The following is a 27,100-nucleotide window of genomic DNA, read 5'->3' on the forward strand; positions in this document are numbered from 1 at the left end:
TCTAATTTGGTTAGAAAGTCAAACATATTGTTAGTGTTATTATGAGAAAAGTAAGAGCTTCCTGTCTTAGAAAATTTCCCACTGTGAAAAACAAACACACATGTTAACTCTTCTTTGGGACCTACTGATTTTGATGGTAAAAAGATTGACTGGATATGTTGAGCAAATTGCTGAAACCATTACAAGAGACTCCACAGCCTTCTCCCCGGTCTCCTACATATGCACTTCATTTTCCTGCACATAGTACTTGAGCTTGAGCCATTGAAGCTTCTGTTTCCAGCCTCATCTGGAAAATGGGAGTGATGATTTTCCCTCTTGATGAGGTTGCTGTGTAAGTGAGAGTGGTACACAGAACACTTAAATTGGTCCAGAACATAGTGAATACTCATTGTCTTCTGACTTGCTTGTACCTGAGGCACGAGGTTGGATATAGGGCTTGGGGAGGTAGAAAGAGCATGGCTTTTGAAGACAAATGTACTTGTGTTCAGATTTCAGGTCACTAGCTAACATATTGAGTAAGATATTGAGTAAGAGCTGAAGCTTGTTTGAGCCTCAGGTTCTTAACATTATTACATTCCTATCTACCTCATGAGAGTGTTCTGAGGACCAGTTGGGATAATTCAGGCAGAAGTATAGTGCACAGTGCAGAGGTGCTGTGAGTGTTGCCTTTTTAGTGTGGGATAGAAGTATAGGATAAAAGAATAAATACTGGTTAAGATTTATTGAGCACTTTTGCCACACAAAGTTCTAAGTGGGGTTAGAAATATTAAGTTTCATAGAGATTTTCAGAGGTATTTTTCCTAGTATTCCCATCTTACAGATAAACTGAGGCATTAAATGGTGAAGCAACTTGGCCAAGGTCATAGAGCTGTTAGTGTCCGAGCCTGGTGAGCTCAGCCTGCAGGCTCCAGAGCCCCCAGTATTGACCACAGCCTGTATAACCCTGTTAAACCCTAGTCTCCTGACTTTGCTTTTTATATAAACAGAAGACATCACTGCAACACTTGAGTTAGCTGGCCTAGCACCCTTGGGTGGGGGGAGAGTATTTCTCACTTAAATTTGTAAATATCTCATAAATATTAACAGGAACCAAGTGAAGGAGGTCTTGGTCTGACCCCGGTTGGTTTTTCTGTTATTGCTCACACCCTTAGTTTAAGCTCCTTCCCTAGTGGCTCATTAAGTGAGACACTGAGGGAATTTGCTTCCTGTGCTTTTTCAATTTAAATCATTAGCAAGAGATGATGATAGCATATGAAATAAGCTTAACCTTGGAAGTTCTGCCTCTTTGCAAATCAAGGAAAATTGGAAATCAAGGACTCCAGCATTCTTCTATCGTCATAGGCTGGCTGATGGATGGTACACCAGCTGCTAGGATCAGGCCAGAAAGCAAAAGTGATGGGGAGAAAAAGGAAAAGTGGGTCCAGTCGGACTATAATTTATTGCAGCTAATTTGTTTGATGGTTGAAAACTATAAAACTGGCTATATAATTTTTAATAAAGTATTTCTGGAAGAGAATGTATTATGCATATGTGAAATTAAAATAGTACTTCCAAGAAAATATTCCTAAAGTTCCTAAAGTCTTTTAGTTACTCTCTAAAAAAGGAGGAAACAAAGTTTGAGCTAAGAACTGAGGAATATATGCCATCTTTTTTTGGGCAGGGGGGGAATCTGAAATCTCTACCATAGTAGAGTTGTAGGTCTCCCAAAATTATATTCATTAATTGTCCCTTCTGGAGAGGAATGGGAATGTCTAGCTCCTGGCATTTTGGAAGAACCTGAAATTTCCCTCTGAAGTTTGTTGAAGGCACAAGACCTGAGTAGGTAATGTGTGTACAAGTGTATGTGTATATATAGCACTCACACCAACTTACTTAAGTGGCTTAAAAAAAAAAAAAAAAAAGACCCTCAAAGCTTCCACCTTGAATAAAAAGGGAACAGAATTGTGTATCGCTTTAGTCCTATCCCTTTGTTGGCAGTGGGATAATAAAATCTTTCTCTGAAACATGAATGAATTATAGCCATAGTGCAGGGACCAAGGGGGTGGATGGAAAGCTGACCATATATGTTAAGTGGGAAAAAGAACATTTAAGAAGTTTGGTATTTATTTAGTAGTTTATTTAAAAGTCCATCAATTTTAGAAGTTGCTCTTACTAGTGGATATGTAGCATGGAATTGGACGACATCACAGCCTGCCATTCTGAGCCTGTCTTTGTTCATAACAAAATTGTTAGAAATACCCACCTCATAGAGAAGGTGTGCAGAAGCCACTGGGTTGATACGGGAGAAGAGTTCAAATTGTACCTGACATACACAGGTGTTCAGTTAGTAGCAGTAGCCATTGTCATGGAAAATGCTTGAAGTCACGGTCAGATTGTTTACTGGAGTTGCTTTGATAGAGGTGGGGAGCAGGAGCAGGATTCTGTTTGAATTTTTTTCACCAGCAAATTATACCTAAATTAGCTGGAAAATTAGAAAGATTAAAAAGAATCTGAGGGGGGCGGGTAGAGGGTGATGGCTTTTTTTCACTCCTGCTAGGTGAATTTGTTGTCAAACTCTGTCTGACCTCTGTGCTCCGGAGCCAAAATACATTACATGATGATCATGTAAAGTTTGGGATAAAGAGGAACTGTGGCTTTATTGCTTTGCTGGGCAAAGGAGGCTGGGCCAGGCTAAGGCCTTCAGAACAAGCCCACCCCAGGAATGGGCTGGGGCTAGGGGGTGATTAGAGGGAAAAACAGGATTTGGCTGATTTTGACATCAATTGTGTATGTTCTGTCAACCTTGTTTGTCATGTTTTCAGGATGGTACTAGGTTCCTTTAAAACAAAACAGTAAAAAACTGAGAGGAGGGGGGAGGTTGGCAGAAGAGCAGAAAAAGGGCTAAAATTGAGCTTTGCTGAAGCATTAGTGCAGCCATTTTGATTTTTTTTGTTCAGCTTTATATGCTTTTAAGCAGTTTCAATTTTGCTGGAGGAGATTTGAATTTTGTATGGAGTTGATTCTTGAGAGTAGTGTATATGTTTAATTCTTTACCTACTTTGTCCTCACCAGGTTGAAGGATTAAATTAGATTCCTTGCCTTGGTGGCCTGGTTGGGAGGAAGGAGAGAGAGCATTGCCCTTGAAGTCCTCACCTTCTTTTTGCTGTCATTCCTTTGTGCCTGACACAAGTTGAGAGTGAAGTATGTCTGGTTCTTTGAAATCTGGGCCAAGGGTGTAGGAACAGCACACCTGAAGCTCAAAGGGAGAGGTGGCCATAAGTGGTTTTTCTGTGCCCTGTAGATGACATCCCACCTTTGTTTCCCTGTGGCCGACTTTTTCATGTCTGTGCAGGAGATTTGAGGAGAGTAAAGAACTGGGGCCCCAGGAGCGAGGTAAGTGTGGCCCCTTATGGACATGTCACTCACGGGTTGACATTGGGCTCTAAGCCAAATGGTGAGACTCTTATGGATTAAAGAAAGGGCGTCTGAGTGTCTGACTTCTCTGTTTTATGAGAAGAAAGATATCAAGAATTAGAGAACCTATGTCGGTAAATCCTGGGAGAAAATTTTTTGGGGGAGACAAACTATACAGCTGGTTGGTTTCTGTATTTCATCAAGGGGTTAGTTTCCTAATAAAGTTTTAGGTTGTGGTGGTTGCTTACCAAGTTCTCATAAATGAGAAATGGGGTCAGCATGCCATGGTGTTGCCCAGTCAGTTGTGTGGTCAGGTCTGTACCGATTCCTAGCAGCTAGACCCAGCACCCTCCTTCACGCTCCATGGGCTTCCTGTAGTTATCTGTTTCTGATGCAGCTGGGGGTGAAAAGCTTTTTTGCAGTTTTGTTTTGCAGGAGTGGGATTTTTTTTTTCTTTTTAAAATTACTTTTTTATTTTTATTTTTTATTTTAAAGCAAATCAGTGACTTGTTAACCTCTGGGGCTTTCTAAGAATGTTCTTCTGTTTGGCAGGTTTCCTTGCTAGTTTATTCTGCCTTTTTTTTTGTTGTATTTTCCTGCAGCTGACATTTTCAGGACAGAATGACTCCCCAATGTCAATTTCAGAGTTCAAAAGCCAGAGAAGAAAATTGCATCTTCTTCCTCTGATGTGCAATTAACTTTGACTTTGACAAAGATTCCCTCCACTCTGCTGGGATGTGGGAGAATGTTATAAAGGATTTGGAAACTGTTAACAAAATGAATGGTCTGCCCTGAAATTGCTTTCACACACACATAATCCCCGCCCACCCGCCTCCAAAAAACACACACAGACACACAATTCCATGGATCCCAGGGCTGGGATAAGCCTTCAGAAGTTATCTACAGTTTAGGTCTTACCTTCTTTAAGTATGCCAGTTTCTCAGAACCAGAATTTATAAAGTGTATCATTGCGCAGCTGTTTCAGTAGAGCCCTCAAGCCAGCAACAAGGGGCAGTCTGTCTCAGAATAAACTAGACTGGTCCATTGCAGTGCAGTTGGGAGAGATTGAGTGTTCAGCTGACACGTGTCTTAACATTCTCAGTGAGGTATGGACAAGGGTATATGTTATCCTGTACTTCTGTAACTATGAAGCCCTGAAATAAACACTTTAGATACCTCTGCCTCTTCCCACACCTCATCCTGCCACCTGATGGAGAGGTTAGTGTTCTACTTCCATACTGGCAAATAGCTGCATGATCTTAAGTCGTAGTCTGTTTTGTTTTTTTTTTAAAGAATTATTTATTTATTCATGAGAAACACACAGAGAGAGAGAGAGAGGCAGAGACAGGCAGAGGGAGAAGCAGGCTTCATGCAGGGAGCCCGATGTGGGACTCGATCCCGTGTCTCCAGGATCACACCCTGGGCTGCAGGCGGCGCTAAACCGCTGTGCCACCGGGGCTGTCCCGTAGTCTGTTTTATTAGCAGCCAGCATTTTGAGACCAGGGTGCTATGCTAAGTGTACTACATGAACTGTCTCAGTGGATCCTCAAGAACTCTGAAGTTCAAGTTCAAGGTTATACCTTGTTTTTAGGGATGAGCAAACTGGGACTTAGAGCAGGTTATGGAGTTGGGACCTCACACCCCAGTCTACAGATTCTGAAGCTGTTTGTAAAATAGAAATCTGCAACACTGTTAATGTAGGACATGTAATAATTCTAAACTTGGTTGCCCTTAATAATTTCTCAGATATAGAGAAAGTAACTGAATGTCAGAGGGATAAATGGACAACACTATGGCATGATGGGAGAATTTCACACACCTTTCTTAGTAATTGAAATATCAGACAAAATAGTAGACGTAGAAACTTAATGTAGCAGCATGTGTAGAACACACCTCCTATAAATGGAGCATACTTCTTAAAGCACACATGGAAAGCGACCATGTGTACCCTAAAATTAATTTTAAAGAGTATATATAGACTTTAAAAAATTAAAACCAGTTATAAATTAAAGATAAAAGGCAAGTTATCTAGTGCTCTAGGATTGTGAGATAACCTTCAGTTCCTTTGCCATATTGAGCATACAGATCTCAGCTGGGAAGAGCTCACAGTCTTGGGCGGTGACCTGGAGGCATAGCAGTAGGTGAGTGAGTCCACCATGCAAACCCCAACCCCTGCCACCCATGGTTACTGGGGATTAGACGCTGTTCCTATTTCCTTTCTGATGGTGTAGGGTTGTTTGACACAGAGACCACTCTTTGCTTCCCAGTTAGGCATTTTGTAAATATATATCCTACCTTGGCAGTCCCTTAAGAGGGAAAGTCCTTAAAACCACTTGAGACACCTTATTTATGAGAATTTGGGGCTATTCCCAGCATTCCTGTGCCCTGATAACACAGCCTTTTCAATGTGGGGGAATTAAAGTGTCTTATTGGTACGTAAATTAAAATCCTTGCCTTAAAAAAAAAAAAACTGAATAGGAAGAAGCTTTGTAAATGGAGGATTTTATACTTCACAAGTTTTTAACATAAAAGTTCTCATCCTCATAGGGATACGTGTAGGAAGTGGTTTTGACTTCCTCATTGGATCTCAGTGGTGATGAAGCAGAGTGGCATAGAGAGTGACCCCAGGCTAGAGAGCCAAGGAGAGCTGTTCTCCTGGGATAAAAGCCAGTTGATTTTCTCTGAACCTCAGACAGGACTTAAGACACCTCAAAATAAACTCATAAGAATAGATAAAATGATGTAACTTAGACAGCTCTGTGCCTGGCGTAGTGTCAGGCTGATACCTGTTGACATTATAGTCCCCTATGCTTTTATTCAGACTTCCGGCTTTAGAACTGACAATCTGTTGGGTTGCTTTCATACATGTGTTCTTTGTTTGCTTTTATCCATTTGTACATATGTTTGAAACTCTGATAAGATTTGGAAATTCTAGTCCATTTCTACTGCTCATGAGTCTCCAAGCAGGTGAATAGAGTGGAGTTTAGAATCAAAATGTGTTAAGTTAGAAAGGGTTTTTCTTCATTTTGTACTAAAGGAGGAAAAGAGGCCCTCAATGCAAATGATTGACCTCAAGTCATAAAGTTAGCTAATAGAGAGTAATGATGTTGTAGCCCTCACTCTTGTTGCCACTGGTATTTGTGTGCAATTAGTTCATGCCACAAATCTTTACAAGATTGCTGTTGCTCTTTCAGTTTTACATGTAAGGCAGCTGAGGCTTAGGGAATGTAAGGCGCTTCCTCAAGGTAGCATGGCTCTGTTCAGTCTGGCTGTAGATCTTGCCCTCTTAGCCAGAGCGTGTACTGCCCTGCATACCAAAGGATATGTTTGATTTGCTTCTTGAAACTAAATTGCTGAAGCCAGCCCTGGTGACAGATCTTCTGGCGCAAAATGAGGGTGATGTGTAAAACGTTCTGAGGACTTCCTGAAATGTTTACCAGTCTTTTAGAGGTGATTTAAAAGCCGCATGGGATTAGCTTGTGCATATGAATTAATGTGACTTGGTTCTACTAGAATTGATGGAATATATCCCCATGTTCACTTTGGTAATGGTAGTGGGGTCATTGACTAGATGCTTAGGGATGTCCCCAGCCTCCCTCCCTAGTGATATTTTCTCAGGTCATTGCAAGGTTAGTACCATTTCTTTGCTGTGGTAATGTCAGAGTTCAGTTTGATCTTTTACTCTGGTATCTGAAATCTGAAAATTGGCTGCAATCAGCATTCTCTTGTCAGTTTTAACTTGCTGTACTTTGCTTGTATTATACATTTAGTAACAGTGTGTCACTTGTGCCCGGTGGAATTGGTTTGCAGCAGAACGGAGACTGGCTGGATGCCGCCCTCCTGCATCAGCTCCCCGCGCCCCTCCCTCTAGTTCTGGCCACCTTTGTCAGTATCCTTCCCCTGACATCCTGCCGAGGCTTTCTGATCCTCTCTGCTGTCAGGACTTTTTGTGGCGTGGTGTTGGATCTATACCTGTGCTACTGGTGAGAACTGCCAGGTGACCAGCTAAAGGGGAGCAATTAGGCATTACTGCGGGGAGTAGGCATGAAGGATAGGCAAGAATGGCAATGATGGGCTTGCTCATGTAGAACGTGCATTATTTTTTCTTGCTTAGAGGATACTCCACAAACCCCATAAACGGTATTTAAGGAAATGAGTCAGTATTTGCTTTTCTAATGACTGAAAAATACTGGTGCATTGCCTTTAGATATATAGGTGTGCCCATGTATAGCCATCACTCTTGGGCACTCTGGCTCGCTGTATGCACACAGGCATTCCTGGGGCTGTGCTTCTGCATCTCATCGGGGTCTCCTTTGTGGCTCAATGAAGCCAACACCAGGACCCAACAGTGGCCTCTGTTGTGGGTTGGCCTGGCTCATTACAGTGATCTCAGGGAACTTTCCTGTGGTGGTTTAATGGACTTTCTTTGTTGGGCAGGATCCCTCAGATCCTAAAGGAAAGGATCCTCCAAATGGATCCTTCCACCTCCAAATGGAAGCAAAAACTTAAAATTTCAGATGCTATCAGCTCAGGATGCTGGCCCAAATGGATCTCTCATGGATTCTGTCCCAAGCAATTTCTAGTTCTTTTGGGAAGTTTGATAATGTTGTTTCTGTGTAAAGGGAATGGAAGGTTTACAGAAGCCAGCTCCTATAATCCGGGAGCTTATCCTGCATGTGTACAGAGGAAACCACATTTAACAGAAAGTTAGGCCGTAGAGTTCCCAAGCCATAAGTATCCTGTGTGGGTACTGCAGTATGTGTGTATATATATCAACAGATGGCTTGTATAGAGTCTGTTAGTCTATTCGTGCATCTACAGTGTACACAGTTGCATAAACATACAGGTACATGCACACTGGATACCAAAGAGATACTGAGCCATGAGCTTCCCTTTAATGTTTGGGAAGTCTTCAAGGGAAAATTCTAGGGATATGGCCATTGGGAGCATGTGTTGGGATTTTGGACCCGTGGGTGAGGAGTGCATACTGCAGCTTGTGGAACTGGGGAAGCTATCAGGTCTTTCCAGTTACCTTTGAGTTCTCCAGAATCATTTTAGGTGATGATTATATGGCAAGGTTTGGTCTTTTCTGGAATATGCCAAATGTCCATGTGGTGCCCACTATAGGGCCCTGGCTGGTTAAACTGGTAACTTTGTCCTTGTACTGCTGGGGTTGGGGATAAAATTCCCCATGTTCTGCCTCAAGAAACTATTGGCCTAGGGGCGCATGGGTGGCTCAGTTGGTTAAGCATCTGCCTTCAGCTTAGGCCATGATCCAAAGTCCCAGGATCCAGCCTGTGTTGAGCTCTCTGCTCAGTGGGGAGCCTGCTTCTCCTTCTCACTCTGCCTACTTGTGTGCATGCATTCTCTTTCTCTCTGCTAATAAATAAATTAAATCTTAAAAAGAAAAAAAAAAACACATTGGCTTGTATTGTGGGTGCTAAAACAAACCTTGCTTAATGAAAAGCCCACCTGGCTTATCACCTGTTCTAAGTACAGGTGTTTGAGCACAGCAGGAGGGTCACTGGACTCTTAGATTAGTAAAAACAACATATCCATCACTGACAAAAATGACTTCACATCCTTGGGGAAAGAGTGGTGAGTCAGTCCCAAAGATGAACACATAGTTTGGGAACTTTGCAGAAAACTTCTTCCATCTTATTCCCACAGTTGAGACAGGAAGATTCTAACAGATTTTATTTTCACCTGGAGTTTATGGAGATTTATAGCTGAATACAGTAAGGCTTTAACTCAGTTTCTGGGCTGATTTTTAGGTGGTGGTTTTTAACCACTGCCAGCCTTTTTTTCTCAAAGAGAAATATGTGGTTTTTGTTAGGTTTGTCTTTGTAAAAGTAGAAGATGATTATTACTAAAGTAATATGAAATTGGAAGAATAAAATAGTTACTCCAAAACCCACAGTGGTTTGCCATTTTGACAGATCTCCTTCTAGTCTTTTTCTCTGCAATTTAAAAAATTTATAATTTTTCTAGATTATAAAAACGTGTATAAGATATAACATATTTTAGACATGACATGTGTGTATTTACTTTGGAGTAATACATGCTTTTAATGCTTTTCCTTAAGTTATTTTTTTAAAGGTTTATTTATTCATTTATTTATGTTAGACATAGAGAGAGAGAGAGAGAGGAAGAGACACAGGAGGAAGGGGAAGCAGGCTCCATGCCGGGAGCCCAATGTGGGACTTGATCCCGGGACTCCAGGATAGTGCCCTGGGCCAAAGGCAGGCGCTAAACTGCTGAGCCACCCAGGGATCCCTCCTTAAGTTATTTTTATTTTATTTTTTATTTTTATCTTTTTTAAGTTTAATCTGTATACCCAGTGGGGCTTGAACTCATGACCCTGAAATCAAGAGTTGCATTCTAACTTGATTGAGCCAGCCAGGAGCCCTCGTGAGTTTTTTTTTTTTTTTTTTTTAAGTAGATATTTGTATACTTGGAGTAAAATTGTAAATTTAAAATACAGTTTACGTTTTTATATTTTATTTTACAAATAGTATTGGCAATGCTTATGTTACTTCAAATCCTGTAAATGTGGTTTAAATTGATACATAATTTAAATGGATATATCAAAATTGACCTCATCTTTTCTATATTTGTAGTAGTGGGAAATTATCTTGATGCTGTGGTAGCTTTCAAAGATAATATCCTAGAAGTAAAAAACTGACCCTCAAACCAAATTAAGGTGTTTAAATTATTCAGGTTGAGTCCATTTAAATAGATAGTAAGAAGCAAGGGGAAGGATTAGGTTAATACACATAGGTCCAGCAGAAGAGGTAGGCCACATTATTTGTATCCTGGCTTGGCAGTGTTCATATATCCTGTTTATTGGACACCATACCTTTCTCTGCTGATGAAGTAATTATAAGGATGAGATCTGAGAATAAGGGGACCCAGGAGACAGAAGGTATCTGGAGCCTATACACTTGATCTGTTTCAGAAATGCAGCAGCAGGCGCAGCCCTGGTGGCTCAAAGGTTTAGCACCGCCTTCAGCCCAGGGCGGAATCCTGGAGTCCTGGGATTGAGTCCCATGTTGGGCTCCTGCATGGAGCCTGCTTCCTCTGCCTATGTCTCTGAGCTGCCCTGCCCGCCCCCCCTGCCATGAATAAATAAAATCTTAAAAAAAAATGCAGGAGCAAGTGTTCTGGCCACAGGTGTCTCTTATCAAAGCTCCTCTTGAACATTAAAGAGCTTTTCTTTTTCGTAATGGATGATTTGGGCCAGAATGGGTATCAACAGTGCGTGGCCAATTTTGGGTGCTAATGAGTACTGGGTGACCAATTGCTTATTCTGTCCCTTTATAGCACCTCCTTTATAGCTACCATGTGTCACAAGCTTTGTGCTGGTTTAGGCTCAGTAAGTTATGTATCTTGTAAGTTTCATCCATTCATTCTCCTGCTTAGCAGAACTGAAAAGCCTGGCCAACACACATTGTACTTGTTTCCATTTTTTTCATGATTATAGATAATACTTCGACAGACCCCTTTGTACATAAAATTTTTTCAGTGTTCTGGGACAGATAACTAAAAGTGGAATTAAGTGGGCTGAAGGAATGTTTTTAGGCCTTTTAATAGGTACTGTCAGATTACTACTAGAGAGAGATGTTAAGGGAGAATGGGCTACAACTTAACACATACATTGGTTTCTTTATGTCATCCCATCTCCAATCTCTGCTTTTCTCATTATTTTGTAATTTTATACTTTTAGAGGAAATGCTAGAGGGGTGGGACGGTGGGGGGAGGGCAGAGAAGGAGTGGGGGGAGAGAGAAATCTTAAGCAGACTCTGTGCCCAGTGCAGAGCCCGAAGCTGGGCTCCATCTCACAACTCTGAGATCATGACCTAAGCCAAATTCAAGGGTCTGACGCTTAACTGACTGAGCTACCCAGGTGCCTCTCACTTGGTTGTTCTTAAGTTTTTTTTATCTGAATAAGCAAGCAGTACGTGCATGGAGGGGGAGATATTTGGGGCCAGTAATTATCCTTCCTACCTCTGTCAGGCACCTTATGTGTCCCTCTAGAGACCATCTATGTGTAGACAATCATGCATGTGTGTATATGTGTATATATTACAACTGTATGTATTTTAAAGCACAAGTGATAGCATTTTCTGCTTACTTTTTAGTGTTTTGCTCTGTATTTTGTAGCTCTTTGCATAGAAGTACTTGTAGAACTGCTAGGTGTTGCTGTAGTTTTATGGTTGCTTATTCTTTTTCTTTGGATGCATCATAACTTCCCTAGTTCCCTGTTGATACATTTTCAGGTCTCTAATATTTATTTTGTGATTCTTAATATCCATGAACAAGTAGGATTTGGCATACATGAGAACTTTTCTATACAATAAAATCCTAAAAGTAGGATTGTAAATTTTTACAGCTTGATAGACACTGCCAAATTTCTCTCCTTGGAGGAAAGATGTAAGAGAAGTCTGATTTCCCCAATCCTGTATCCATAGTGTTGGACATTTTGATCTTTGTCTTTTCAACAGATGAAAAAGTGTCTTGCTGTAGTTTTAGTATTTTTAATTTTTTAAAGATTTTATTTATTTGATAGGCAGAGACACAGGTGGAGGGAGGAGCAGGCTCCATGCAGGGAGCCTGACGTGAGACTCGATCCCAGGTCTCTAGGATCACACCCTGGGCTGAAGGCAGCGCTAAGCCTTTAAGCCACCAGGGCTGCCCTTGCTGTAGTTTTAATTTGAATTTCTCTCATAAATGGGGTTGACTATCTTTTTATTTCTTGAAGAACTCCTTTTCTGACCTTTCTTGTTCATACTTCTGTGCCTTTTTTTTTTGTTAGGTAGTTGGTCTATTTCTTGTCCGTTTGTTAGAGGTCTTAATAAAAAAGTCCTTTTTTAGAGTAGCAAGTAACTTTTTCTAGTTTATCATTCATTGGTCTTTGAACTAATGTATATTGTGTATTGCCATGCATATTTTTTGGACATACTTATTAGAGCAGGAGCCAGGGGGAGGGGCAGAAGGAGAAGCAGACTCCCCACTGAGCAGGGAGCCTGATGCAGGACTTAATCCAGGAACCCTGTGATCATGACCTAAGCCAAAGGCAGATGCCAGCTGAATTTATCCATCTTATATGGCTTCTGGTTTTTGTATTTTACTGGGCCTTCCCCACTCACTTGTAAGCATGAGAGGTCCCCCAGTGCTATTATGGATTCGCTTTTCATCTCTGAATCATTATCTCCAAGCTTGAAGGGGTTCAGGAGTCTATTTTGGGTGGAGCTTCAGAGGAGTTCCCTGAAGCCTGTCCATTTGGGTATCTGTTGTTTGAGAGTAGTGTGGATGTTCTCCAGATGATGAATGACCCAAGTTATATAATAGAAGGATCTAAGCTACTTAGAATAGTATTTACTGGTAATAGTTTGAATTTGAAGCTAAATGAACTTTAATCAGGCTATTGGGATGATAGATGGTGGTCATGCACAGCTCCCAGCCAGCTGCTCAACACAGCCCCTTACAATGTGATATGTGATTGTCCCTATTGGCAGTTGTGGTCTCCTGGGAAGTAAGACACAGAACAGCCCCTGAAATACGCTACAAAAAAACCCAAATCTTTTTCTCTTCTCTTCTCTTCTCTTCTCTTCTCTTCTCTTCTCTTCTCTTCTCTTCTCTTCTCTTCTCTCTTCTTTTCTTTCTTTAGTTCTTTTCGTTTTTTGAAAAATATTACTCTTGGGCAGCCCCAGTGGCGCAGCGGTTTGGCGCCGTCTGCAGCCCCGGGCGTGATCCTGGAGACCCGGGATCGAGTCCCACGTCAGGCTCTCTGCATGGTGCCTGCTTCTCCCTCTGCCTGTGTCTCTGCCTCTCTCTCTGTGTCTCTATGAATAAATAAAATAATAATAAAACAAACTTCTTAAAAAAAAGAAAAGAAAAATATTACTCTTGCTTCACATAGCAAATAGTGATTTGGCAACAGGACCGTGCTTCCCTCTTCTTTGGTTTGTGTGAATTTGATGCCTTGATTGAGTTGAAGAAGCCTAAATATGAAGTCATTGTTGCTTACCTGCTGTATGACCTTGGGCAAACACACTCAACTTCCCTGATGGGTTCTTCCTCAGAAAATTGGAAATTTTGATGTTTCATTGTTGTGAAGATAAGATTAATGAGTCTGATGGTTCGCCTTGAACTGTACCAGGGCCAGGTGGGCAGTTGGCCTCAAATATTTATGTGTGCAGAGACCCATAGGGAAGGGATTATTAACCATGTGACTTGAGCCCAGGAACATGCATTTTTAATATTGGTGTGATTCTGAAGCAGATGATCTGTGACCCACACTTTGAGAAATTCCAGATTTGAGTCAGGGAAAGCTGATGGGGTTGTATTCCTTTGATGATATCTGCTATCCCTTCCCTTGTTCCTGACAGTGATCTATTTGGAGCTGGCTTTCACGTAATTATAGGAGCCCTAATTCAAATTTCTAGACTCTAAGGATCATTTTATTATATATTTATATATATATATATAATTTTATATATAATGCATATATATATTTAGAGAGACTAAGATAATTAGCTGATTTTTGTTCTGAGAATATTCTTCTCCCCTTATTATTTTACAAAAAAGTTTGCCTCCTGTGGGCAATGCTTGGAGGATTTGTATCATGACCGTATTTGTTTTTATGGGTGTTTGCTGATACTAGCACCAGGATTATCGACTATCCTGGCACTCTGCCCAGGGAGCGAAGTTGGTCTTTATGTCTTGCAATCTGTGGTCAGTGGTTAAGAAAGACCCCATGCAGCAAGACCTGTGAATTACTACGAGTTAGTCATAGGACAAACATCCCATTCTGGTAGCTTTGGGGCTTAGGTGATTGACTCCTGTCTGCTCATGTCATGAACCAAAGAGGTTTGCTGTTGGTTTTAATTAATGGGAGCTGGGTCATTTGGCTTTGGGATAGTGGATGCAGGGCTTCCCAGATGTTAGTGTGGACATTAATCACCAGGGATTAAAATGCAGGCTTTGATTTAGCAGGTCCAGGCTAAATCAGGGGTCTGCATTTCTAAGCTGCTTCAGGTGGGAGATCCAAGGACCTCACTTTAAATAATAGGAATTAGGAGTCAGAGCTAGACTTAAAGCCTGGCTCTGCCTACTTGGCTGTGCTACCTATATGCTTTTTTCCCCCCCTTCCTTGTATGTTAGGAACAATGAAATTAAGTAGGATAATCTATATAAAACAGGTAGACAAATGTTAGTGCTCCTCCAACTGGACAATAGTTTAGGGAGAAAAAACACTAATAATTGGGTCATTACTGAAATGTATCACAGCATTACATTTTAGGAAGATGATTAGGAAGAAGTAAGAAAGAACAATAATTGGGTCATTACCAAAAGGAATCATAACAGTAAATTTTGACATAACAGTCGAATCGGGAAGTTTACTCTCTGAATAGATTTAAATAACCACAAGAAATATCTTGAGTATTAGGTGATGCCTGTGGTCAGGATATTTTTCCACTTAACACCTGTTTGTTTATCCTGTTCTGAGATCTGAGAAAAAATTAGCTGCATAAATAAACACCCTGAATCGGCCAGTGTAATCTAGCCATGCTCGTTTGGTCAGAGTAGACATTAATGAGGATTAGGAATATGAGATATCCTGACTTGGTATGAAGAAACTGACTTGTGATTTATTTTTTGATACCCTCTTTTCTTGGAATCGTTTGCAATTTTGATAGAGTCAATCTTTTGTATTGTTTCTACTACTATATAGGGTTTAGGAGACATGAGTTCTAAACCTATCTCTACCACATTGGCTCTGTGGCCTTGGCAAGTCCCACAGCTCTGGGCTTTAGTTTTATCCTTTACTCCATAGATGCTCCAGGAAGGCAGAAGCTTGTTGGCCGGCCCATTTGACTGGTTGGTATTGTGCAGAGTGGGAACTCAGCAACTGTCTGTGGTGTGAGTGAGGGAATTGGTCAAACCAATTTAATGTGCATTTAATCCCCCTGGAATCCTATTCAGTGTCTGAACCAGTAAGGTTTGGGGTAAGGCCTTAGATGCTGCATTTGTAACCAGTACTAGGTGATGCCAATGTTGGTTTGTGCATCACCCTTTGAGTAGCAAGATGTTTCTAGCTGAAATAATCTATTCTATGGTACATGCAGATCTTCGTAATGTCTTCCTGAAGGTCAGTATCTAAATACAACTTGTTCACTGAAACTGACCAATAAGTTGTGCTCTCTGGCTGTCCTGGCTGGAGAACTGTCTGGTTCAGCTTCAGCCTTGGCTTTCATGTCTCTGACCATTTATTTAGCTCAGATTTCCTTAGAACATGGTGCTCCCAACAGCAGCACCTGGAAACTTGTTAGAGATGCAGGTTCTGTGACCCTACCCCGACCTTACCGAATCAGAAAACTCAGAGTGGAGTCAGCAATCGGTGTATTGGAACCTCCTTTCCAGGGGATTTTAATGTTTGAGAACTACTTTCTTGCCTGAAAACCTATCAGCAAGTTTTGTGGCACTGTCGTGTGCTAATATTGGGTATCAAGGCATTTCTTTTGTTTGGCTTGTTGGGGCATGGCAATATTTTGAAACCCAACAAAAGTTGATAGAAAGAAAGATTTTAGTTAGTGAACTTCCCTGGATGAGTGGAAGGTACCCAAAGATGGCTCTTAGAAGCCACACTGCTATGCATACATTGTTAACATGACTTTGGCCTGATTTTCCCTGCCATTCTGGGAATTAGGAAACATGGCTGCCCATTGGAATCACCTGTGGAGTTTTTAAAAGGATGCTCAGGTCCTACCAGAGGTTCTGGGGTGTAGCCCAGGCAGCAGAATTTTTAAAAGCTTGCTGGGTGATTCTAATGAGTACATCACTTGACTCCCCCCACCCCCCCGTAGGTTTTTAATTTATTTTTTATTTACACACAATAACTCTGTTGTGTGTATGTATGGGTTTTGACAAATGTATAAAGTCATGAAATCACCACCACGATCGATTCCTAGTATTTGGTTTTTGTAAATGTGCTTATGGACTTTTCCTCCTTAAAATGACAAACTGAATACACATGACCTTCCCTTGGTTTCTATTATTGTTACTGTTTTCTTGTTGTTGATTGCTGTTTCTTTGGGAATCCCACATCTTAAAATTCATGTTAAGTTTCAAAACTTACTTTCTTTTTTTTTTAAGATTTTTATTTATTTATTCATGAGACATAGAGAGAGGCAGAGACACAGGCAGAGGGAGAAGCAGGCTCCATGCAGGGAGCCCGATGTGGGACTCGATCCCAGGTCTCCAGGACCACGCCCTGGGCCGAAGGTGGCACTAAACTGCTGAGCCACCTGGGCTGCCCGTTTCAAAACTTGCTTAACGCTCATTTGCTCTGTAGTTTGAAGACCCTCTTTTTATTATTATTATTATTATTTATGAGAGAGAGAGAGAGAGAGAGAGAGAGAGAGGCAGAGACACAGGCAAAGGGAGAAGCAGGCTCCCTGTGGGGAGCCTGATGTGAGGCGCAATCGTGGAACCTGGGATCATGCCCTGAGCTGAAGGCAGACACTCAACCACTCACTGAGCCACCCAGGTGCCCCCCCCCAAAAAAGATTTTATTTGACAGAGCATAAGTGGAGACAGAAGGAGAGGGAGAAGCAGGTTCCCCACTAAGCAGGGAGGCCCATTGTGGGGCTTAATTCCAGGATCATGGGATCACGATCTGACCCGAAGACACATGCTTAACCAACTGAGCCCCCCCAGACGCGACGCCCCTTGAAGATACTCTTAATTAGTGGTTTGCAGTGTTGGGAAGCATGCATAACTACAAGTGCCCAGGCCACAATCCATACCAGTTAAACCACAATATGTAGGGTGGGGCCCAGGCATTGGCCTATTTATTTATTTATTTATTTATTTATTTATTTTTATGATAGTCACAGAGAGAGAGAGAGAGAGAGAGGCAGAGACATAGGCAGAGGGAGAAGCAGGCTCCATGCACCGGGAGCCCGATGTGGGATTCGATCCGGGGTCTCCAGGATCGCGCCCTGGGCCAAAGGCAGGTGCTAAACCGCTGCGCCACCCAGGGATCCCAGCATTGGCCTTTTAAAAGCTGCCCAGGTGTTGCTAATGGACAGGAGGCCTGGAACCACTTTTCTGTGATTCTCCCTTAAAATACCTATGTGTCAAAGATCATGGGTTCTTGTTAAGATAGCCTTTTCTCAGCCATGGGTGCTTCTGATACTTCATTTTTATTCTTATGGGGCACCCTATTTGGGTGCCTTTTATTTATTTATTTATTTATTTTTTTGGGTGCCTTTTAGAAAAGAATTCAAGGAAAATGACTTACTGATTAAAGAGGCTACTTGAATACTCACAAATTTTGTATTTTTGCCTCCTTGTGGTGAATGACCATTGGCCTGTACAGTACATTTGTTGTCTTCCCTCTGGGCCATCTGAGCAGCGTAACAGTCATGTGGATGTCTGAGCAGCAGTGGTCTGGAGGTGGCCTCAGTGCTGTCATTATGGGGGAGGAGGGAAGTGATGGATGGATACTCTCTTGCTAGCGCTTTATCAAGTCTGTAGAATACTTTCCTGACCAATCTATTTCCAATAATAGATGCCTGTGATGTTGCTTTTAAAAGATATTTTCTAAATAAGCAGTATTGAAGGAACCCCCTTCATCTCTAGGACTGATAGTTCCTTGATTTTCAAGGGGTGAGGGGTTCATCTTCATACAATGCTTACTTAATCAATCCATAGGTTGAACTAGTTTACCTGAGTTGAGAAGGCCTCAACTCCTGGAAGGTAGAGTAATAATGCCATGCTTTATATAAACTTCTGAAAGATTATCATCTCACTGGAGGCTTGAAACTAACCCATTTCCTAGATGAAGCAACTGAGCCTCAAAAAAACTGAGCTGATTGACTTGCTCAGTCCCTCAGCTGGGCCTCACTCCTAGCCCACAGTCCTGGATGGTTTACCCGGTGGTGAGGCTCATCCAAGTGGCTAGCTGCTGCATCAGAAGGGCCCAAAGGGGAGTTTTAAAGGGGTAGTTCTAACCACTTCAAGCCTGATAGATGGCCCGGCTCTTGTGCTTTGGGGATTTTTTGGTCTTAAGAGCCCAGTTCAGATGTTCAATCAGGGCACCCTTTCCTTAGAATGGTGTTCGGGAGGCTACTTAAATGTCTTCACTTTCTCTCTCTACTGCAACTCTGCTTTTCCCAGGCCTTGAAGAACACCAGCCTTGTTTTGGTTGTTACCCTTTGAAGACTACCTCCCTACTTTTACCAAGAGTTTAAGGATAACAGTAATGAGCAGCCGTGTGGTATTGAGCAGTGATAACATTTCTACTCCACTAGCCTTAACTATTTGTAGTTTCCCACTGCAAGGTATCATTTTCCGTATTTTGCATTAGATGTAACAATTCATCCAGAGCCTCAGAAGTGTGAGATTGGAGCTCGTCTTTGTCAGAAGAATAAACTGGTGGCAAATTTTGCAATAGAAAAGTCTCTTCAGGAACATGTACATACAGAAGCAAATTCTGTCTCTTGTGGCTTGAGGGGCCTTGAGAAGGTCCTTCCTCCTTGGTTTTAGATTTGGGGTCTTAGTTTGTACATGTGGAACTGTGTGGATGTAGAAATCAATCTGTAAGAGACAAAGAGAGCTGAGTTGTACCTGTAAATGAAAAGATTAAATCCTACCCTCTGACCCCTTTCTGTGTGAAGTAAAATATCCCTATTTGACAGACTTAGGCCATTTGTGATTCAATAAACCTAGCGCTGTCACTCTAAGAGATATTAGAACTTCTGAGAACTAATGGAATGCTTCAAAAAAAAAAAAATCTAGGGGAAGATCTCTCTGATTTGATTTACTCTGGAAAGAAGGTGAGTGCTTTGTAACATGCTGATTACCATAATAAAACATTTTTATTTTTTAGGAGAACATAAAATGACAATAGGCCTTAAAGTACAGTATCCTGTCACTTGCCTCCACAGGGGAATTAAGGATGGTTTAGTCATGATTTGCAAAGAGAATACCAGTGGAATCTAAATTTTAAGGCTAACCTCCTAGTAGAAACTATAGCTTACTTGCAGGGAAAGATTGGATTTCCTCTCCCTGGTACCCTGCCACTCACTCCTCCACCACAACCTGAGTCAAATGGCAAGTAGACTACTTCCCAGGCAGTGCTGGCAGACGAACTTTCTCATTTGCATGTTTCTACGGGTGTAGGATTTTGGACATGAACAGGGTTGTCCTTTTCTATATGTGCCAAGAATGGGTGGGATTTGTACCTGGACCAGCACACTGTGCTTTGAATAATCGTGGTAACAGTGGTGTTTCTACCACATGTACCGCTGAGTCAGGTGTGGAAAAGGACTGTGCATGTGTGTGGGCTGATAGTTCACCTTTAGTAGGGAGGGACAGCTGGAGGGGTTAGAAGTCTGCATTTCATTTCAGACAAGGGCTTGGCAGACAATGTGATAAAAGTCGGCATTTCACGGTGGAAGGCAGGAGCAGGGTGAATACAAGCCTGTCTATCAATCCTGTGAACCACCTGTGAAACTGGAAGGAGGGAGTCCTAGTGGATGGTGGGTGATGAACCCAGGGGTTCCTTCTCTCAGTGGGTGACATCTCAGCACCGTCTGGCCATGAAACTGTTTGGAGAGATTTTTAAAAGTTGAAGGTATGCTCCCTGCTATCCATCTGGCCATCATCTCAACGTTTCACTGGCTTGTTTTATTCCATAAACCTTACATGAAGACCTATGTGTCAGGCCCATTGTTAGACATGGGACACTAAAAAAAAATGAGCAAAAGTAAATATTCGGACTTAACTACTAGACCTTCAACTGCTTACTATGCAGATACATACAAATGGGCATGCTCACACTCAGTCCAAATGAACTCATATGCCCTGGATTTCCACTAAATGTAAACAACAGCAAAAAATTAAAAAGTGAGTAAATGTTTCTCAAGGATCACTCTATAATGGTGGGAGTGGGGTACCTAAGAACCAATGACTATAAAATGATGTGGTGGGTGTGAGAGAAAGATACATACAAGCATCATGGGACTGCAAAGCCATGGTATCTGACCCTTTCTAGGATGGGATAGGTTATCACAAGGGCTTTCAGAGTGAGATAAGGAAAGGAATGTTAGCCAGGCTGCTTGGGATGCTGGCCGGTGGTGGTAAGGAGGGAAGACCTTTCAGTCAAAGGATAGGAGGTAGGAGAACATGTGCAGAAGGCTGGGAGGTAACGGTAGAACCTCAAAATGTTCCATGTCCATGGAGAGTTAGGATGCTGACAAACCAGAGAGCTAAGCAAAACCCAGAGTGTGGCAGGCCTTTCTGCCTGGGGGCAGCACTTTGGATTTGATCGTGAAAGGGTTTAGACAGTGACTTCCAGGGGCACAGTGCATGATCTAGTTGGACAGACAAAATTCACATACCCCTAGGGAAAATCACCAGTGAGTTCAATACCAAGATACATTCGCTTGTCCCTAATGGGATGTATGGAGGAAGAGAGGGATTCAGAGATCTTTTGCTGATCCCTGGGATGTGGAAACTCTGGATGTTTGCTGTGGTAACTGTTGATGATGGAGACAGATGCTGTTCTTATTCAGGTGAGGGGAGATTGGCAGGTTTCAGGAACCAAGCCATAAACTGATGAAGTCAGAATTATTAGGTTGACTCACATTTTTGCCCAAGCTTGTTGACATAATTTGATGATGCTTTTTTAGTGCTGGAGGCCAGGGGCAGCAGTGAGAAGTAGGTAGAGGGAATACAGATACATTAAGAATCTACCTGCACAGAAGACTTTCATAGCTATGCTATAGTGATGTTTTATTGAACTGTTATCCATGCTTTTGTGGATGTTTAAAATTTTCCATAATTGAAAAAATGGGAAAAATAATAGCTTCACTGGTTTTGGTGAGGATTCGGTAAGAGCTAATGAGATTGAAGGTCTGGCATAGTGCTGTGCTTGCAAAGTGTTGACCGTTGCTATTACTGGCCACTATCTTGGCCAAATTCCACTTTTCCTTCCCCACTCTGTTATTTCTTGCTGTTGACTTTCTTGGCCCTTTCTCTTGTTTCTGGCCTGGAATTTGCCCCATGGATTTTAAACAGTTGGGCTTTTCTGGTTTTGTCGCGGATGGTTCTCGCAAGGACATGCCTGTATCTCTTTTTCTCTGCCTCATCTTGCTCAGGGAAACATGTCTGTGGACCATCCCAGTGCTAGGGTCCACCCAGGGGGCCTGCTTGACTGGTACCTTGCCCACATACCTCCTTGTGTATCATGTGCGTGAGGAGTGGGGGAGGGGCCGTGATGGGAAGAGAATGAGCCAGACACAGCACAACAGATAATACCCCCCTTTATACATTGGTTGTCATCTTGAAATGTTGGGTTAAAAATGAGACTTTATTATAGTGTCATGTTTTTGTTTATACATGTCTATAAAGTCTGTGACTCTGTGGCTGTAGACATGATTAAATAAATATTTCTTGTAACTTAAGCGATGCTTGTTTCCATTTTGTATTGAACCTTTATCAGTGACTTTCAACCTTCTTAAGCCTTTACTGCTGGCTATTCTAGCTGCTTTGATAAGTCGCAGATTATTCGTAAACAATTTGTTTACTACACTAAGTGAAAAGATTATTTAGAGGAACTGGGTGATGAATTTTTCCATAACAAACAGAATGCTTAAGACTTGTGAAGTACCAGACATTGTGGTAGGCTCTTTTCACTCGTTGATCTGTAAGATCCTTTGGGGTTTAAAAAAATTATTTTATTTTTTAGAGAGCAAGAGTGTGTGGGGAAGGGGCAGAGGGAGAATCCTATGCAGGCTTCCTTCTCCACTCAGGGCTTGATGCAGGCTCGATCTCATGACCTTGAGATCATGACCTGAGCTGAAATCAAGAGTTGGGTGCTCAACTGACTGAGCCATCCAGGCACTCCTGTAAGATGTCCTTTTGAAGTAAATGTTCTCTCTGTTTTTACTTTTTCAGTGTCATGCATCAAACATATTCTAGGATTTTTTTGGTCGTCAGAAAAAAAGCCTACCCTGAACTGGTTTAAACAATAAAGGGAATTTAGTGGTTCTCGTGATTAAGAAACCTAGCTGTGGGATGGGCTTCAGGTATGGTTTGATCCAGAGATGCATGTTAGTATTATATCTAGATCCATGTCTCTAGCATTTTCTTGGCTCTACTTTCTGCTATATTTTGGCCTCACCTGCAAACAAGCTGTCTACAACTCATGGAAGCAAAAATACCCTCAAGAGTTCTAGGTCTTAGGAATGAAGACCGTCAGCCCTGGAAGACCATCAGCCCTGGAAGAGCCCACCAACTTTGAAACAGTAGAAGTCTTGAAATGTATTAAACTTGGATGTTGAAGTTGTGTGTCTGCCCTCTACCAAATATTGTGCCGAGGGAAATGGACGTCGCTGCTGGGCTTGACCCTAGGATGTGTATTCTGAAGCTGAGGAAGTAAAGTCAGCATTCTGAAGAAGCACAAATATAAGCAGGGACTGTGAAGAGGAAATGAGTACTTGGAGACCATTCATAGGTGTCCACTGCTTTCCCCAAAGCAGTATTTGATAAACTTCACCCTCAATGTTCCTGAGGAAGCCTTGGGTTGTGGTCTTTTGCACGTTACTGTCTAGGAGCATGACTTTGTCCCCATCATCTCATTGTTCAGGAACTCCCTATACTCTGTAGTAACGTGGTTGGACTATATTTATCCAATATTTATCAAATGCCTCTTCTTTCTGGCTTTATGTCAGGGGCTGTGGTTATCATTCTATACAGTATAGACATGGCCTCTGCCCTTATGGAGCCTATTGACTAGTGGAATGGTCAAGCATTAGTTACATGATGGAAAATGGAACCTCTGATACATGCCTGGACCTTAGGAAATAGTTACTGAACCAATGAAGCAGTTACACAAATGCATAATGTTCAGTTCTTCTATGAGCAACCATGAGGACTGTACTGAATGAGAAGAGAACCCAGGATGGGGTTTTGGGAATGTGTGTGTGCAGAGGTTGGGGCTGATATAAAGGGCAGTGTGGACTTTGAGTTTGTCTAGCCCTGAAGGACTCTGATGTCCTGCCAGCCCTAACATTCTCAGAGTAATGAGGCATCATTTCAGGCCCCTCTATGATCCTTGTCTCTTAAAAGAAAATCAAACCCTGAGGGGAAGTTACCTGTAGTGTTCTGTGTAGTTGTTAGAGTTGATTATGCCCCACTTGAACCCTCTCTTAATTCCTTAAATACTCTAGGTTTTAAATTCCTTAACAATGTTTCTTGAAGAGTGCATAAAGATGCAGTGTGGATATGTATACACTGGCATATTATTTTAGTCATGAGAAAGAAGGAAATCTTGCTCTTAGTGCTAATATGGATGAGTCTTGGGGGCATTATGCTAAGTAAAATAAGTCAGAGAAAGACACATACTGTCCAATCTCACTTATGTGCAGAATCTAATAAAGGTGAACTAGAAACAAAGTAGAATGGTGGTCACCAGGGACTGGGAGGTAGAAGAAGTGGGGAGATGTTGGTCACAGGATACCTTATAAGAGGAATGAGTTTTGGACATCTAATGTACAACATAGTGATTAGAGATAACACTGCAATAATGAATTTTGAAAAAATGTTCTTGTTTTTCTAGATCATCTAAAAATATGGAAAAGTTGTAGAAGGTGGAAAGTTCTGCCCAGGGAAGGTATGTACTAGGTGCCCCAAGCCCAGCTTGGTGTGGTTTCTCTAGTCCCCACTTCTCTAGTCCCCACTGTGTCCTTGAGCTTATGGCACCTTGTGCTTCCTGCCTTCCCTGGGGCATCTGTGTTCTAAGCATCTTTCATGGTCTGTCCACCTATTGTAAGCAGTGAGAACTGGGAAGGAAGGCTTCTGGTTTACCATGTAAGTCCCATAGCCTTGCAAGTATTCTAGGCTCTTACCTGCTTTGGGACATCTTTCATTTCCTGGAGCCATCTTTCCTAAGTTAACCTTCCACCCTCTGATCGTACATTTTTTGGGGGGACAAAAGCCTTTAAAAAGCAAGTTTCAGTAGAGTTACCAAAAAAAAACAAAACAAAACAAAACAAAAAACCTCAGTGGAGATTTAGAGGTGACTGTAGGGAGTGGCTCACTATGCGTGTTATGGCTTTTCTTTTATTGGCTGATGCATATGGGAAAATTGTGGGGTAAAGAACAGTATAGTACATTTCTTTGCCCTTCCTTCCATAAATTGCTTGCTGAAATAACGATTGAGGTACTGGAAAAAGTCCGCATTCTTGTGTGGAGGAGGAAAAGGGGAAAAAGGCAGATGAACAGAGTTAGAGATATTTCTAGTGGAGCAACGTCTTTGTAACCTTGTATTGGCATAGCAGAGGTTGCAAATATTTGGCAAATTGGCAATTTTTTTTTTCAAGTAATTCAATAAGGGACGGTGGTGGTCTATTCCTGGACGTTGGCCTTCATGAAATCCATATTGCTGTGTGCACCTCACCTGGTTTGGTGTATTGACAGTGCCTTGTTTTGACTAGGTGCTCAAATACTTGTTGGAGTTACCCAGAATATCAGCTTGAAGCTATGAGTGTTTGTGCCCTAGATTGATCCTGTAGCTCTCAACATGCTTTGGAAAGAACACTCCAGAGGCATGACTGTATCTGTGAATTCCAGGTCTGTGGATTTTGTTTCCTTTCTATATTCTGCTGATCCTGTGAAGTAACAGAGCCAGATATGCAGGACATTGGGTGGGGTGGAACATACTGGAAGCTTGATGAAGGGGTTTGTAGGGGGAAGGAGGGTAGCTGGGCAGCTGTTTCTGCTTTTGGCAGAAGAGCAAGTCCCCTGATAGGTGTGGCCAGTCTGACTGGCAGACAGTGTGAGGAGACAGGTAGGCACTGAGTTCAGTCCTCACCAGCATTGAAGGGAGTGCTTGTCTGACCTTTCGTGGCCAAAAGAAGCAGTTGCTGCAAACCACATGGCTTTATTGAAATATTCTTACTGGAGACTGCTCTTCCAGTTGACCTACCTCTGTGTTGGAGTCATGGAATGGATTTCAAAATGTGGACAGCTTTAGGGGTGGTTGATATGTGTTTCCCTTGATGGGATAGAGTTCACCCCTCTGCTTTTGTCCTATTAATTTTGGTTCTTTGCTATCTCCCCGGCTCACGTCTGTGGGACAAGAAATTTTTGAAAGGAGAAATAGGGAGGTAGTGGCTAGACTGTTTTGTCAGGAGACAGTCTTTCTGACATCACTTTGTCCTAAGGTTTGCTCTTTCCGTCCAAGCACAAGGATAGGATAGAGGGCCCCTCGGCACTCAGCTAGGGAGAGTTGGAGCCAGAGATGGCCAGTGTGGATGGAAGAGCAAAGCCAGGTCCCTGGCACAGGGCCAGGGCAGAGTCCCTTAGAGCAGGGGTGGTACTTTGGCAGCCGTCTCTCATGGCCACATGGCTAACAACAAAGCACAATTTTTAGAGCATTTACAGACATGAGCATCTAGAACTAAATTCCTTGTAGTAATATGATATGCAGAGATCATGAGAAGACCTACACTTCAATGGACAAGCTTTTGATCTGTTGTATCACAATTCCTTTACCAGCCCCTGCAGACAGTCTGTGAACCTCTTCAGAATCTATTTAGGGCCTAGGAAGAGGACAGTGTTATCCAGGAAGAGAGAAGATAAAGAAACAGTTATAGAAAGAATGACTCTGGCTCTTTATCACAGAAACCACGGGTTGCTCAGGGGACCACTGACAAAGTCTCAATCATTGTAGATATGTGTACTTATAAGGTAAGGCTTTACAGATCATAGATAGTCATCTAAATTTTGTCAGGTAGCCCTTCCATTTCTATAACCTGTTGAAAAATATGTTCGGGTGCTATTAATATAGCTCCCAACTGGGACGTCAGAACCTGTGTGCAGGTAGAGCTGTCATGCCACACACAGCAGGGTTGGACTTTGAATGGCCAGGGTAACATCAATTCTGCGGCTGTATTGACATCTTTGTTTGTGTGTGAAGACCCACACACATACCCCAAAGCTCCCACTAACTTGACCTTTTCCTATATTCCTTTTGTCATCCTCAATGAAAATGGCACTTGGTCCTGACATCATTTTTCAATTTACTCGTTGTCTCCTAACCATTTTTGTGATGGGGATAAATCTCAATCTGTTTATTTCATGTTCCTCATTTGAATCTTATTGAGTATCCCGAGGCCCTCTAAAGGGACCTGCAGTACAAATATTAAAAGGGGACATAAAGACTTGAGATGATCAGAGCCTGTTGTTTGTCAATGCCTTGGGTTGTGTCTCTATGTCTCTTACTCTGATGTTGCCCCTAAGATGATTTTATACACATTCTGAAAGGTACAAGACTCTACTTCTTAAAACTCAGAGTCAGTCTGCAGCTTCTTTGGAAGGACTTCAGTTATCTGTAGATGGGAAGACTGCCTGATAAATTTCTGATCTTCATCCAGCTGTTACTGCCAGTCTGGTTGTGAAATGTGACAGGACCATGGCCAACTGTGTAATGTTGAAATATGTTCCATTTGAAATTCCTTTCTATCCTCTGCATTGCTATGTGAATTAAGAGAGTATGACTGGCAGTGATCAGAGGCTTAAATCACATTTTGAATTTGCCTAAAGAGGATTTGTTGGGTTTTTCTACTAGTCACAAGACATTGGGCGAGGGGCCATTTACAAGGGATTGCAACTGTATGGAGAGCTTACAATC

General features: G+C 42.0%; 1 protein-coding gene across 6 annotated transcripts in view; it reads left to right on the plus strand.

Annotated features, from left to right (window-relative positions):
• TLN2 (talin 2) overlaps positions 1-27,100 on the plus strand; it is a 426,489-nt gene that overhangs the window by 108,124 nt on the left and 291,265 nt on the right. The window contains exons 3-4 of one of the 6 annotated variants that reach the window (XM_072808972.1): positions 24,026-24,079; positions 24,903-25,038. The exons of 4 other annotated variants lie outside the window; for them this stretch is intronic. The gene's annotated coding sequence lies outside the window, so the exon portion shown is untranslated. The remainder of the gene's footprint in view (positions 1-24,025; positions 24,080-24,902; positions 25,039-27,100) is intronic. One more of the 6 variants, XM_072808973.1, reaches the window with a different exon arrangement.

Source organism: Canis lupus, chromosome 32 (assembly GCF_048164855.1).
Source record: "Canis lupus baileyi chromosome 32, mCanLup2.hap1, whole genome shotgun sequence".
NCBI lineage: Eukaryota > Metazoa > Chordata > Mammalia > Carnivora > Canidae > Canis > Canis lupus.